Source organism: Octodon degus, unplaced genomic scaffold (assembly GCF_000260255.1).
Source record: "Octodon degus isolate 3935 unplaced genomic scaffold, OctDeg1.0 scaffold00167, whole genome shotgun sequence".
Lineage (NCBI taxonomy): Eukaryota > Metazoa > Chordata > Mammalia > Rodentia > Octodontidae > Octodon > Octodon degus.
The window spans coordinates 1,484,819-1,496,961 of NW_004524743.1; positions in this window are offsets into that span (position 1 = coordinate 1,484,819).

Here is a 12,143-nt window from a genome sequence, read left to right on the forward strand (position 1 = left end):
CCTGTTCTTTGTGTATTTTGGTTCTTTTCTATCGGTGGATTCAGATCTCTCTGCCTGATTTGCTCCCAAGTCTATGTCTTCCATTCGTTGGCTCACCTGTGCATCGACTCAGCACGAATCCAAGCCCTTACTTACCCCGAGGCCTTGGATAAGGGCACGAGGCACAGTGGCGGCCTGATCAGATGTGGCCTCTGCCCTGCGCAGCTCGCTGTCAGGCTGTGAACAAGACTGAGTGTGGGTTGCTGGGGAGAGCTCACCAGAGCCAACTCCACTGAACATCAAGACAATCTCCAAATCAATGAAAACCAGATCTCTAAAGAGCGAAGAAGTAGATTGACAGACACAGGAATATTTTTCACATTGAAAGCATGGCTTATGAAAATGTCTTGAGACAGAAAAAGGAAAAGAAAAGAGGCCTGAAACAAAAAGTTCTACTGTTTTGTTTCAGTCGTACTTGGAGTTTTGAATTTACTAATGTTGATTTCTTTTCCTTTTTGCCTTAATTTTTGATATCTTTTTGAGTGCTAATTTTTCTGTCTTTTATTTTAGAGGTTCAGTTTAGTAAAAATATGTGGGGTCATATATTTTCCTTTGAGCGTCACTTGAATCATAATTTTTAAATTGATTTATTCTTTTTTTCTTTTTTGTACTTAGTACAGGGTCTGTAGGGTCTCACTATACAGATTGGACTTGCAGTGATCCTCCTTTTTTCAGCCTCCCAATCGCTGGGATTCCAGCTGGGCCCATGCCCGGTCTCATTCACCTTTCAGTGCACCCTACGGGCAGGGCCAGCACCGTATGCCGGGGTCTGAACCTTGGTCCCTGCGCCTCCCTAAGCAGGCACTTTAGTCTGCTGGGACTGGCCCTTTAAATTGATGTATTCTTGCTCCCTTCTAAATCATCTCTATTTGTGGCCTTGGTTTGCTTTATTGCAATAAAAAACATTTAGTAAGTTAAGGCTATGTATGTGCTGTAGGAGAAAAAGGAGTACTATCTTTCCTCAACTATTGCACAATTCAGGCTGAGAATCTTACAGCTAAAGAGAAAGAAGAGAAACTCATACATGTATTTAATATGAGTTTTAGGTAACAAGGAAGACTTTAGAAATAAAGACTCAAAGCATCAGGGAAATTGGTTGCATTTTTATCAACGAATCTGTAGAAAGAAGGATGATTGGAGGACAAAACAGAACGGTCCAGGACTGAGAAACTGAAGAGCAACTTAGCACGGCCTGCGTGCTCGTGCGTCTTCTTCCTGGGGTTCCTGGGTGTGCTCATTCATTCTTTTCTGTGAATACAGCCAGACGCCTGCCATCCTAGGGAAGATGGGAGGAGAGTGCCAGAGAGGGTCCTTCCTAGGTACTAGGCTTTAGAAAAGGGGCACAGCAAGGCGGAGGGGCCTTCCTGCTTCCCTTCCCCTTCTTTTCATGCCATACTTTACAGTTGGAATGTGCTATGAGAAGATGTTCCTGGCCTAGATTGGGGAAGGTACACAGCTACTTTCTCTTAATTCAGTGAATAGAAAGATTTGTACTAATAGTGTTTTTGGACAAGATATGTCTGCATCTTGTACTATGACTATCCACTAAGAAGACAACAATATGCAATGTTTAATTATTACAACTGTCCTGCAAATTGGTTTTGAAACTGTCTCATTGCTATTTGTTTCTCAATAAAATTATTTTAAAAATAATAAAATAAAATAAAATAAAATCTATCTAAAATAGTTGTAAAAAGAGATCTCTCTTTAAAACTGCATTTTTTCTGACATAGCTTTACTTATTTTCACCATTTATAATTTTAGACTTCAAAAAGTTTTAGTCTTACGCCCTTAAATAGTTATTAATTATAAATTTTAATCATTACCAGAGAAAATAAATACTAAATTATTTTTTCCTCCATTTTTATCACCTTCATTTATATTCACACTGATGTTATGCCAGTTTATATCAGTAATTGTGTAACTCCACAGTTTTTTATGCACAGAAAAACCGTTGTTATGTAGATGTAAAATGAGTGGACTGTGATACACCCATGAATCATTCTGTCCAATGTGAAGTGACACTAACCTTGCTTTTCTACGATAGATGAAAAGAAATGACTTCCACGCCTTTCCTATTATAATGCTGTGTGAAGCTAGCTTTGAGCTATCTTTAAATATAACTCAATGTGACAAGCTTTCCTAAGGCAACTGACATTTCAAATTGTGCTTCTTTTCACCCCAAAAGCAAGGTCTGCTCTTTCCTGTAGTTGGGGCTGTTTAAATGAAGTTAATTTAAGAGGTCAGAATCCAACTTGTGACTTCTCAGCATTTTTCATTTGCATTACAAATCATCTGAGGTGAAGAAAAAGCAACTGACTCTAAAAGATATTGAAGAAAAAGTAGAATAGAACATCATGAATTTGAACTTTCTTGGTTTTGAATGATCATGCAGGTTGAAGGAATTGCTGTCACTGGACAAAATAATTCACAATTGAAATCAGTCAGAATTCATGATGGAGATTAATCTATTTGCTTAAGCAAATTTTCAATCACTAATCAATACTGGAGAGCACCAATTACATCGTGAACAAATCACATCATGAATGACAACTCCTTTCTGCTCTGCAGGCCAGGGGTACAGATGTGAGGTTCTAAGTCTTGATTCTCAGGCAGCATTCTTTGCTTACCATCACACATAGGCTTCAGCCAAATATACACATTACCCGCCTTCAACCACTGTTCGATCATAGTGCAAAGAAACTAGAAACCAGCAGCGAAAGATGCCGCTGAAATTGTATCAACACATGGAAGTTAAGCAGTATGTTACTGAATAATCTTGGCTCACAGAAAGCAATCAGGGAAGAAAATGAAAAATCTCCCACAATCCAATGACAGTGGAAATACAATGTTCCAAAACCTATGGTACACAAGGAAAGCAGTTCCGGGAATGGGGTTTGTGGCTGTCAGCACACACACACAGTAGGCAGAATAATCCCAAATGAATAACCTAATGGTGCAACTCAAGATCCTAAGAAATAAGAACAATCAAAGCCTGAAGCTCATAGAAAGAACTGACTTACAAAAATCAGAGCAGGAATTATTAAAACTGATAAAAACACAAAGGGTCAATGAATCAAATGATTCTTTGAAAGGATAGGAAGGGGACGTGAGAGTGGCAGGAGGCGCAAGTGAGGGGAATGAAAGGAAAAGTGAGGAGAATCCAGATGTGATTCGCATACTTGCCAGCTCTCCCCTGGTGAACATATTCACTATATGTCACAAGCGCATACTAACAAAAAGCGATTATAACCTTTAACTTCTCACACCACATCACTTTGTTTAAATTTACTTTTAGGGCTTGGGACATAGCTCAGTGGCACAGTACTTGTCTGGCAAGTGCAAGGTCCTGAGTTCAATTCACTGTACCAAAAAATCATTTTAAGCTAATACATAAAAATATAACCTGGGTGTGTGGGGTGTGCCCATAACCCTAAGGCTCTGGGATGCTGTGGCTGGAGAACTGCTATCTTGCACCCAGCGTGGGCAACTTAGTGATGCAGGGAGGCACCAGCAAAATTAAAAATTGAAAACAGCTGGGGACACATCTCAGCAGGAAGTACCACAGTTGAACTCCTAGTATTGCAAATAAGCCCATCAACCAATCAATCAATCCATTGTAGCATTTTGGGACTACTGTGTGACATTTTGATATATGTGCACATTGTATCATTTTAAAGTCAGGTTGAAGATATCTACCTCCTCAAACATTTGCCATTTATTTCTGGTAACAGTGAAACTTCAGGCTCCAACCTCTGTTCTACTTGGTGAATACAGTTGAAGTTTCCAGGATAAATTCAAATGTCTGAACACAACTTATAATTTTTTCTTAAATGTATTTGGTTGTTACAGGGTCTCACTACATGGCTTAGGTTCATGGGATCCTCCTGTTTTCAGCCTCCCCAGTGCTAGGATTACAGGCATGCACCACCACACCCAGACTCTGTGGCTGGTTCAGCCCACCCTGGGGGTGGGGCTGGTGTGGCATGTGGTGCTGGGGATTGAACCTTGATTCCTATACTTGCCTAAGCAGGTGCTTTAGTCTGCTGAGCTATCTTGCCAGCCTCTGTAATTTTTTCTTTACTAAACTGTCTTTTTTTTTTCTAATTGTTTTGCTTTTCTTTTATTTTGTGTTGCTAGGAATCAAACCCAGGGCCTCATGCATGATAGGCAATTATGAAGAGATTGAGCAGGAAATTCCCTCACAGTGGATTCTTTGTCTGTGTTGTTTTTGAGGGTTGCCATCACAAATTACTGGTCTGGTTGGCTACAAGCAAGAGAAATTTGTTCTTTCACAACTACTGAGGACAGACGTCTGAAACCAAGTGGTGGGAGAGTTGGTTCTTTCTTTCTGAGGGAAGGTCTGTCCCATAGGGCTGCCCTAGTGGCTGACAATCTTTGGTGTTCTTTGCTTACAGATTCATCTCTCCACTCTGTGCCTCGTGTTCCCATGGCCCTGTCCCTTCTGTGTCTGTGGGCATTTGTCTACATTTTCCTCTTACACAGATCTCATTGGATTAGGGCCCTCACCAATCCACTTTTAACTGACTACATCATCTGCAAAGAACTTGCTTCCAAATAAGTTTACATTCACAGCCACCAAGATTTAGATCTCCACCATGTATTTTGGGAACATGCAACTCATCCACAATAGCATTCTGTCCTACCTTTGGATTTTTAACTTCTTATCAGGAAACCCTGTTTTTGTCTAAGAATATTCAAGGTTGTTCTCTCTTTTTTTTTCTTCTTAGTGACCTTTTTCAACTATCATCTTCCCTCTGTATCTTCAAAATATTTTGTGGATGTTTTGCAGCATGTAAACATGATCAAGTTTCCTTCTTAAAAGTATCCCAACAAGTTCTACATGTTAATCCTATTTTTCTTTTTTTAAAAAATTTATTTATTTGTGTGTGTGTGTGTGTGTGTGTGTGTGTGTGTGTGGCCAGCTCAGCCCACCAGGGGGCAGCACTGGCTGGCATGTGGTGCTGGGGGATTGAACCGCGGTCCCTGTGTTTTGCTTAGCTTAGCTTGTTCTAAATAGGTGCTTTAGACCACTGAGCCATCTCACCAGCCCCCTATTTTTCTTTTTTAATCCCTTACCTTTTCCCTTTTCTGCAACTCTAAAGTGACATTTTATGTCCATGTTTACATGGTGTTCTCATTTATTTATTTATTTATTTATTTATTTTTTCAACAAATAATACACTGCGTATATTCTTCTTAGTGGTTAATTGCTGTACAAGAAGTGGACTTGTGATCGTACTTACAAACACCATTAGAACAAATCATTCTATTCATTAACAGAATGTAACTATATATCTATCCCAACCACTTTGAATACACAGATACAAAATGGACACTCATCGGTATACCCCATTTTTTCTAAGTTCCGTTATTGAATATTATAGGTGTGTAAACTCAGCAAAATATTCTAAAAGAGTCCAGTAGCCCATAATAGCATTGGGTCTTCTGTTTAACTGGCAATGTCAGAAATTATTGACCTGAGTCCCCCACAGCTCAACATAACAGCATGGCTTTATTTCTTATAATTTCGTCTTCATACTTTTCTGCTTACATGGTGTTCTCTTTACCTCTTCAGTCAACACCAGCTAGGTTTTGCTCACTAGTACTCTTGTTAAGAATCTAATGCTACTTTTGTTATTAAATCAACGGACACTTCTGAGTTCTTATATGACTTAGTGACTGGTGGAGTTTTGACTACTCCCATCATCTTCAGTTCCTCCTTTGGCTTCCACAGTGCATGGCATCCTGGACATTTCTTCAAATCTCTGAATGTCTAGCTATCCTGGAACACTTTTCTGTCTCTATTAACTCCCTAAATATTGATGGCCTCTAGGATCCTTTGTCTTATTCTTCTCTCTATAGAGTTTTCTTGGTTCATTTCATTTCCTGTCTTCTATGTAACCTTCCAGAATATGTGTCTCTGCCCAGTTTCTGTTATGAACTTTAATCTTACTGAATTCCAGTTACCCACGTGATAAACAGCGGGATCATACCTAGTTTCTCTATTTTCCTTATCCTGTATTAAGTTTTCCTATATATAGATTTCATTGTCTTCTAAATTTCTCTTCTTTTCTCCAGCATCACTTGAACTGATCTAGATTAGGTTTCTATATTCCTCCCCCCTTGAGTTCCTCAATACTTATATTTTGTCTGATCCAAAACATTCTCCAATTGTTCCTACTCAGATTTCCCAAATTATAACTAAAAATTATTTTAAACCTCATCATAGCCTTCAGAATAAAGCTCCATTTACCTACACATCATTCACCTAGTCATCATCTCCCGTTCTTTCATTTCTGTAAACCCCATGCATGCTGCACTATTACATCTGTGTAATGTGGATGCTACTTCCTTTACCTGGAAAACCTTCCCTATACTTCAGCTGTTGATGCTTCTTCCAAGTTTCTCTGGTAGAATGTCTACCTTAACCCTAAACCCTTTTTGAAAGTTTGAATTTGGCAACTCTTGATGATTCTTGTACTTACCTGAGAATAATGTATTCACTTCAGTGCAGATGAGGTCTTATAAATTGTCTAAAAATTTCACAGAAGTATACATTGCTTGAGGATGTAAATCAGGGTGTTTTTTGGCATTTCATGAAATTATTACAGATATAAAGTCTACTTGAAAAATTTTTGAATGAAATTGCAGATTTGAAAGAGGTTAACATATTGAGTAGTAAGAGAATATGACCAAGATTATATTTTTAGAGAAAGACAAAAATTTGAGAGACAGAAAGAAACTGGATAATGGAAATTAAAAGATGGCAGAAGGAGGAGGAGGAAGTGGTGGAGGAGAAGAAAGAAAGGAAGGGGGAAGAGAGAGAGAGAGAGAGAGAGAGAGAGAGAGAGAGAGAGAGAGAGAGAGAGAGAGATCTTTATATTACCTCATATGGCCCATGTGGCCCCAGTCTGCCTAAGGCAAGGCTAAGTCTTGGTTTAAAAAGTTACTTCAGAAAGTATGACCTTTCTACTTGCTACTCAGCATCAGTCAGATTTTAGAATTTCATGAGTCTCTGTAAAAGTATTTTGTGAATCAACCCAAGCATTCCATAATGCTATTTAGACTTTAGTTTTGAACAGGTTCTCCAAATTTTTCTTGCTGTATTTGAAATCAGATTGAAGTCTTTGATAAAAATGTTTAATGATAGGGTACCACAATCTCCAATGATGCAAGCTCTTGGAAAATGACAATTCTTCAAAACTGCACAATGGAAGATGTTAAACTGAACACTCACAAGCAAAGGAAGTACTGAACCAATTAAGCAAAGGCAGATTATTGTACAGATGTGTTGTCTAAATCCTCTAACTTGTAAAATATCAATTTGTAAAAACATTTCAGCTGGATAAATTTATATTCAGTCTGCAATGAATAAAATGTAAGCTTGGGTTGTGTAGCATATAAATTTGGTGAAATAGTGAAAAGAATCACAGAAACTTCTTTGGTTTTAAAAAAGCAGCTGGGATGACAATAAAAGGACACCTGGCGGCCCTCCAACCTTCTGCCCAGCCTCCCACTTCGCCCTGTCAGCTCCTGATAGGCTTGTATCACAGTGTCACAGCTGTCCGAGCCTTCTCAGAGGCCCTGCTCATTTTTCCTCACAAGTACTTTCTTAATAAAGCCTTTCCACATTCAAGTTCACATAGGCATTTATTTCTCAGAGAACTGGGACCAATAGGATTTTATTTTTCAAAACAAAATGAACTTTATCCTTCACTTAGTCAAATCTGCTTTGCCTGAGCTTATCAGGTATCTCAGCATCCTCAGAGTAGTTTTGAATTTTCTTTTTCTTTTTTGGCGGTACCAGGGATTGAGCTCAGGACCTTGCGCTTGCTATGCAAGTGCTTATTCTACTGAGCTATCTCCCCGGCCTCAGAGTATTTTTGCAATTAATATTAGTTTTGCTTAAAAGGCTAATTGAAGGTGTTCATACTTCCAATTTTTTAAGCATAAAATGAAAATTTAGTATTCAAAGTAGTATACAATTCAGAGTGAAAAATTGCTAAATAAATTAATATTGCATAAATAAAACTTGATTTGTTGAGAGTTCTAATCAAAGCCCCTTTCTTTCAAAAGCTAAATTCTTCATAAAAATTCAGAAATTATACAGATTCATGCACGTGTAAATAAATTATATTGTAAAATCTTTTAGCATTAAAAATAAAACAGAGCAATTATATTGGATACATCTTCATAATTTTTAAAACTTTCTGAGAGTTACCTGTGTCTGATACTATGTCAGTATCAGGAATCATAAATATTTATTGTGCATTATGTTCTCCAAGGGCCTAAGGACTTGTAATTGTACTTTAAGAATCAACACAAAAGGGAGATTGATACCAACAGGGTTGAGTTAGGCTTGAAGGGAAGGAGCTCATTTTATGTGTTATACGTGTTGGTCTTGTCTCAGCATTGTCCTATACAAAATAAATGCTGCTAAAAATATTTCAAAACCACTGGTCATGTGTTCCTTTGTATTTAAAAGCAAAAGAATAAGCCTCTAAAAGTTCTAATTATATGATGGTGTTTTACCATGTAAGCTTTCAACTTGTGGCTTTCTTAATATAAAATACTTTTAATATAAATTACTTTCCCTTTCTAAGTGAGATGGGGGAGAGGTCTATGAAACGACTTTTATAAGGAAGAGACTTTCCTTTTAAAATAGTAATATGTAGTTTGAAAATGAGAACATGGTACAATTAGAAAGATAATAGGTACCCGCAAAAGTCAATATACGAGAGTAATTATGATATTGTGTTCTATTTACAGAAAATGACAATACTGAAAAATCAGATCTCTGTTGTAAAATTTCATAAATTTATTTTTTCTGGTGGTACTGAGGACTGACCCAGGTCCTTTGTACTGAGCTGTATTGCCATCCTTTTTAATTGTTTAAACTTGTTAAACCATTTTGAGAAAAGTTTGTGGTAAAATTTTGAAGGTATAGTGGAACATAAAATCCCCCTACCTCAGTCTCCAGGGTGCTGAGATTACAGTGGTGGATTACTATGCCCAGCTCATCACATTTTGCTTCCAAATAGTACTTAAAATAAGGAATTTGTAGGGTGTGGTGGCACACACCTGTAATCTCAAAAATTCTGGAAAACTGAGGTAAGAATATTACAAGTTCCAGCCTGGCCTGGGCAATTCAGTAATGCATCAATATCCTGTCTCAGAATAAAAAAATTAAAAAGCACTGGGGATGTACTTCAGCGTGAAGGCTTGGGGTTCAATCTTCAGTACAATTAAAAAAATTTTTTTTTAAACTAAATATTTTTATAAAGCGATGTGCTCTGCATATAGAGATATTGAGTCAAGGGAAGTTAGTCACAATTAGAATCTAACACGATGACTGTGGTGGTTGATATGTCACTTGAGAAGTCAGAAGCTTTGCTGGATGGGCTCAGCAACACCATGCCCTAGGGCATGAGGCCCCTCTCTGGTGTGTGGAGGCCTGCCCTAGGCTTAGCACAACAAGGATATATAAAGGGGTTGAGAAAGGATTCCCCACACCACTTCTTTGAAGGTGTTCGATGCACCTCTTCCTCAGAAGAGCTCCTCCACTGCCATGAACTGCTGCCCCTGCCATGTGCCAGTCTGCCTTAGAGGTAGCAGTTGGGTATCTGTCCCAGCAATGAGAAAAAGGTAACTGAGACAGTGATACAAATGTGGGATTATAATTCTGGTGATTACATTTGCAAAAGTATTTAGACTACATTAATTATACCATAGTAGTAACTTAAAACTGTGCATTAAGGAACTATGCTTTAATTTCATGGTGAATCAGTAAATCTTTAAAGTACAATATTCCATTTTTTTCTGTGATATATTTTTTAAAATGCCATTGTTTCACAAAAATTCTAAATTTTGGTCATTTATAGGGTAGAAATTGTCTTTTAGAAATGTGTACCTCCTGGTGTGGAGTTGATCAGAACTCTGGGGAAATAGCCTACCCAGACAAATTCACATACCCACCCCATTCTGCAGCAGGACTGGCATGGAGATGCACAGAACCCTGGGGAACTAGCTGGGCCAGAGTAATCCAGGTGCCTGGCACAACACACTGTATGAAGTGAACCACCTGGAAGTTCACAACTGGCCCACTCCTATTCAATATAGTTCTGGAAACATTAGCCAGATCAGTTAGATAAAAGAGAGAAATAAAAGGAATAATGATTGGAAAGGACAAAGTGAAATCATCACTATTTTCAGATGACATGATGCTTTACTTGAAAAACCCAAAAAAACTCCACCAAGAGACTCCTAGACCTAATAAACTAATTGAGTAGCATATCAGGATACAAAATCAGCACCCCAAAATAGTATTCCTGTACACAGACAGCAAACTCACTGAGAGAGAAATTCGAGAAATAACACTCTTCACAAATTAATTCCTAAGTATTTCACTAAAGATGAAATACTTAGGAATTAATCTAACAAAGGAAGTAAAAGATCTATACAATGAAAACTATACTTTGAGAAAAGAGATCAAAGAAGATTTCAAAAAAAGGGAAAGATATTCCTTGCTCTTAGATAGGAAGAACCAACATTGTGAAAATGGTCATTCTCCCAAAAATTCTTATACAGATTTAATGCAATCTTTGTTGTCAAAATACCAACAACATACCTCACAATTCTAGAGAAAGCATTCCTAAAATTCTTCTGGAACCAGAAGAGACATAGAATAGCAAAAACAATCTTTGGCAACAAAGGAAAGGCAAGCAGTATCACAATTCCTAACCTGCAATTATACTACAAAACCACTGTGATAAAATGATCATAGTACTGGCAAAAAAAGACTTGAGGATCAATGGAACAAGTGAGAAGATGCAAACACACCTACAAACACACTCAGTCACCTTATGTTTGCCAAAGGGGCCAAACATGTTCACTGGAAGAAAGATAGCCTCTTTAACAAATGGTTCTAGAAAAACTGGGCTTTTTATATGCCAGAAACTAAAACTACATCCAGGTCTATCACCATGAACTAAGCTGAAGTCAAAATGGATTAAAGATCTAAACATTAAAACAGAAACACTAAATCTCCTGGAAGAGAAAGTAGGTGGAAATCTTGAAGACATAGGAAGAGGCAGAGTCTACATGAACAAAACCCAAACCACCCAGGAAATACTTCAAAGGATCAACATCTGGGGTATCTTCTTATTGAGAAGTTTCTGCACATCAAAAGAAATCACCAACAGAGTGAAGAGAAAACCCACAAATTGGGAGAAAAATCTCAATCAAGAGTCACTCAGACAAAGGAGTTCTCTCTAGAATATATAAGGAACTAAAAAAAAAAATCAGGCTGTCAGATTTCCAAGACCTAACCCCAAAATGGGCATCTGGATGAATGTTCCCTTCTCAGAGGGAGAAATACACATGGCACACAAATACATGGAAAAATGTTCTGCAGCACTGATCTTTTGAGAAATGCAAATTAAAACAATACTGAGATTCCATCTCACCCCTGGAAGAATGTCTATCATAAAGACATCAACTAATGACAAATGCTGGAAAGGCTATAGGGAAAAAGGAACTGTTCTTCAATGTTGGTGGGAATGTAGATTGTACAACCTCTATGGAAATCAGTGTGGGTACTCCTCAAAAATCTAGCATCAGAAGTCCCATTCAACCCAGCTATTCCCATTCTGGATATTTTTCTAGAAGAACTGAAAACATCATACCACAGTGATATATGTGCACCCATGTTTACATCAGCACAATTTGTCATAGCTAAATCATAGAAACGACCCAAATGCCTGTCACCTGAGGACTGGATAAAGAAGATGCATTTTTACACAATGGAGTATTACTCAATTATAAATAAGGACAAAATTGAGGCTTTTATAGGTAAATTGAAGCAACTAGAGGCTATACTCATATGTGAAATAAATCAGACCATGTGTAAACATCGTATTGTCTCTCTAGTGTAAGAACCTGAAAGGATAAAATAAAATCTGAAAGGTAAAATAGATATAGTAAAAGGGAAAGAAATTGAATATAAGGAATAAACAATTGAGATGAAGGAAAGGAGGAAAGATAAGAAAAAAATGAAGCAGGGGGAATCACATAAGTATTTA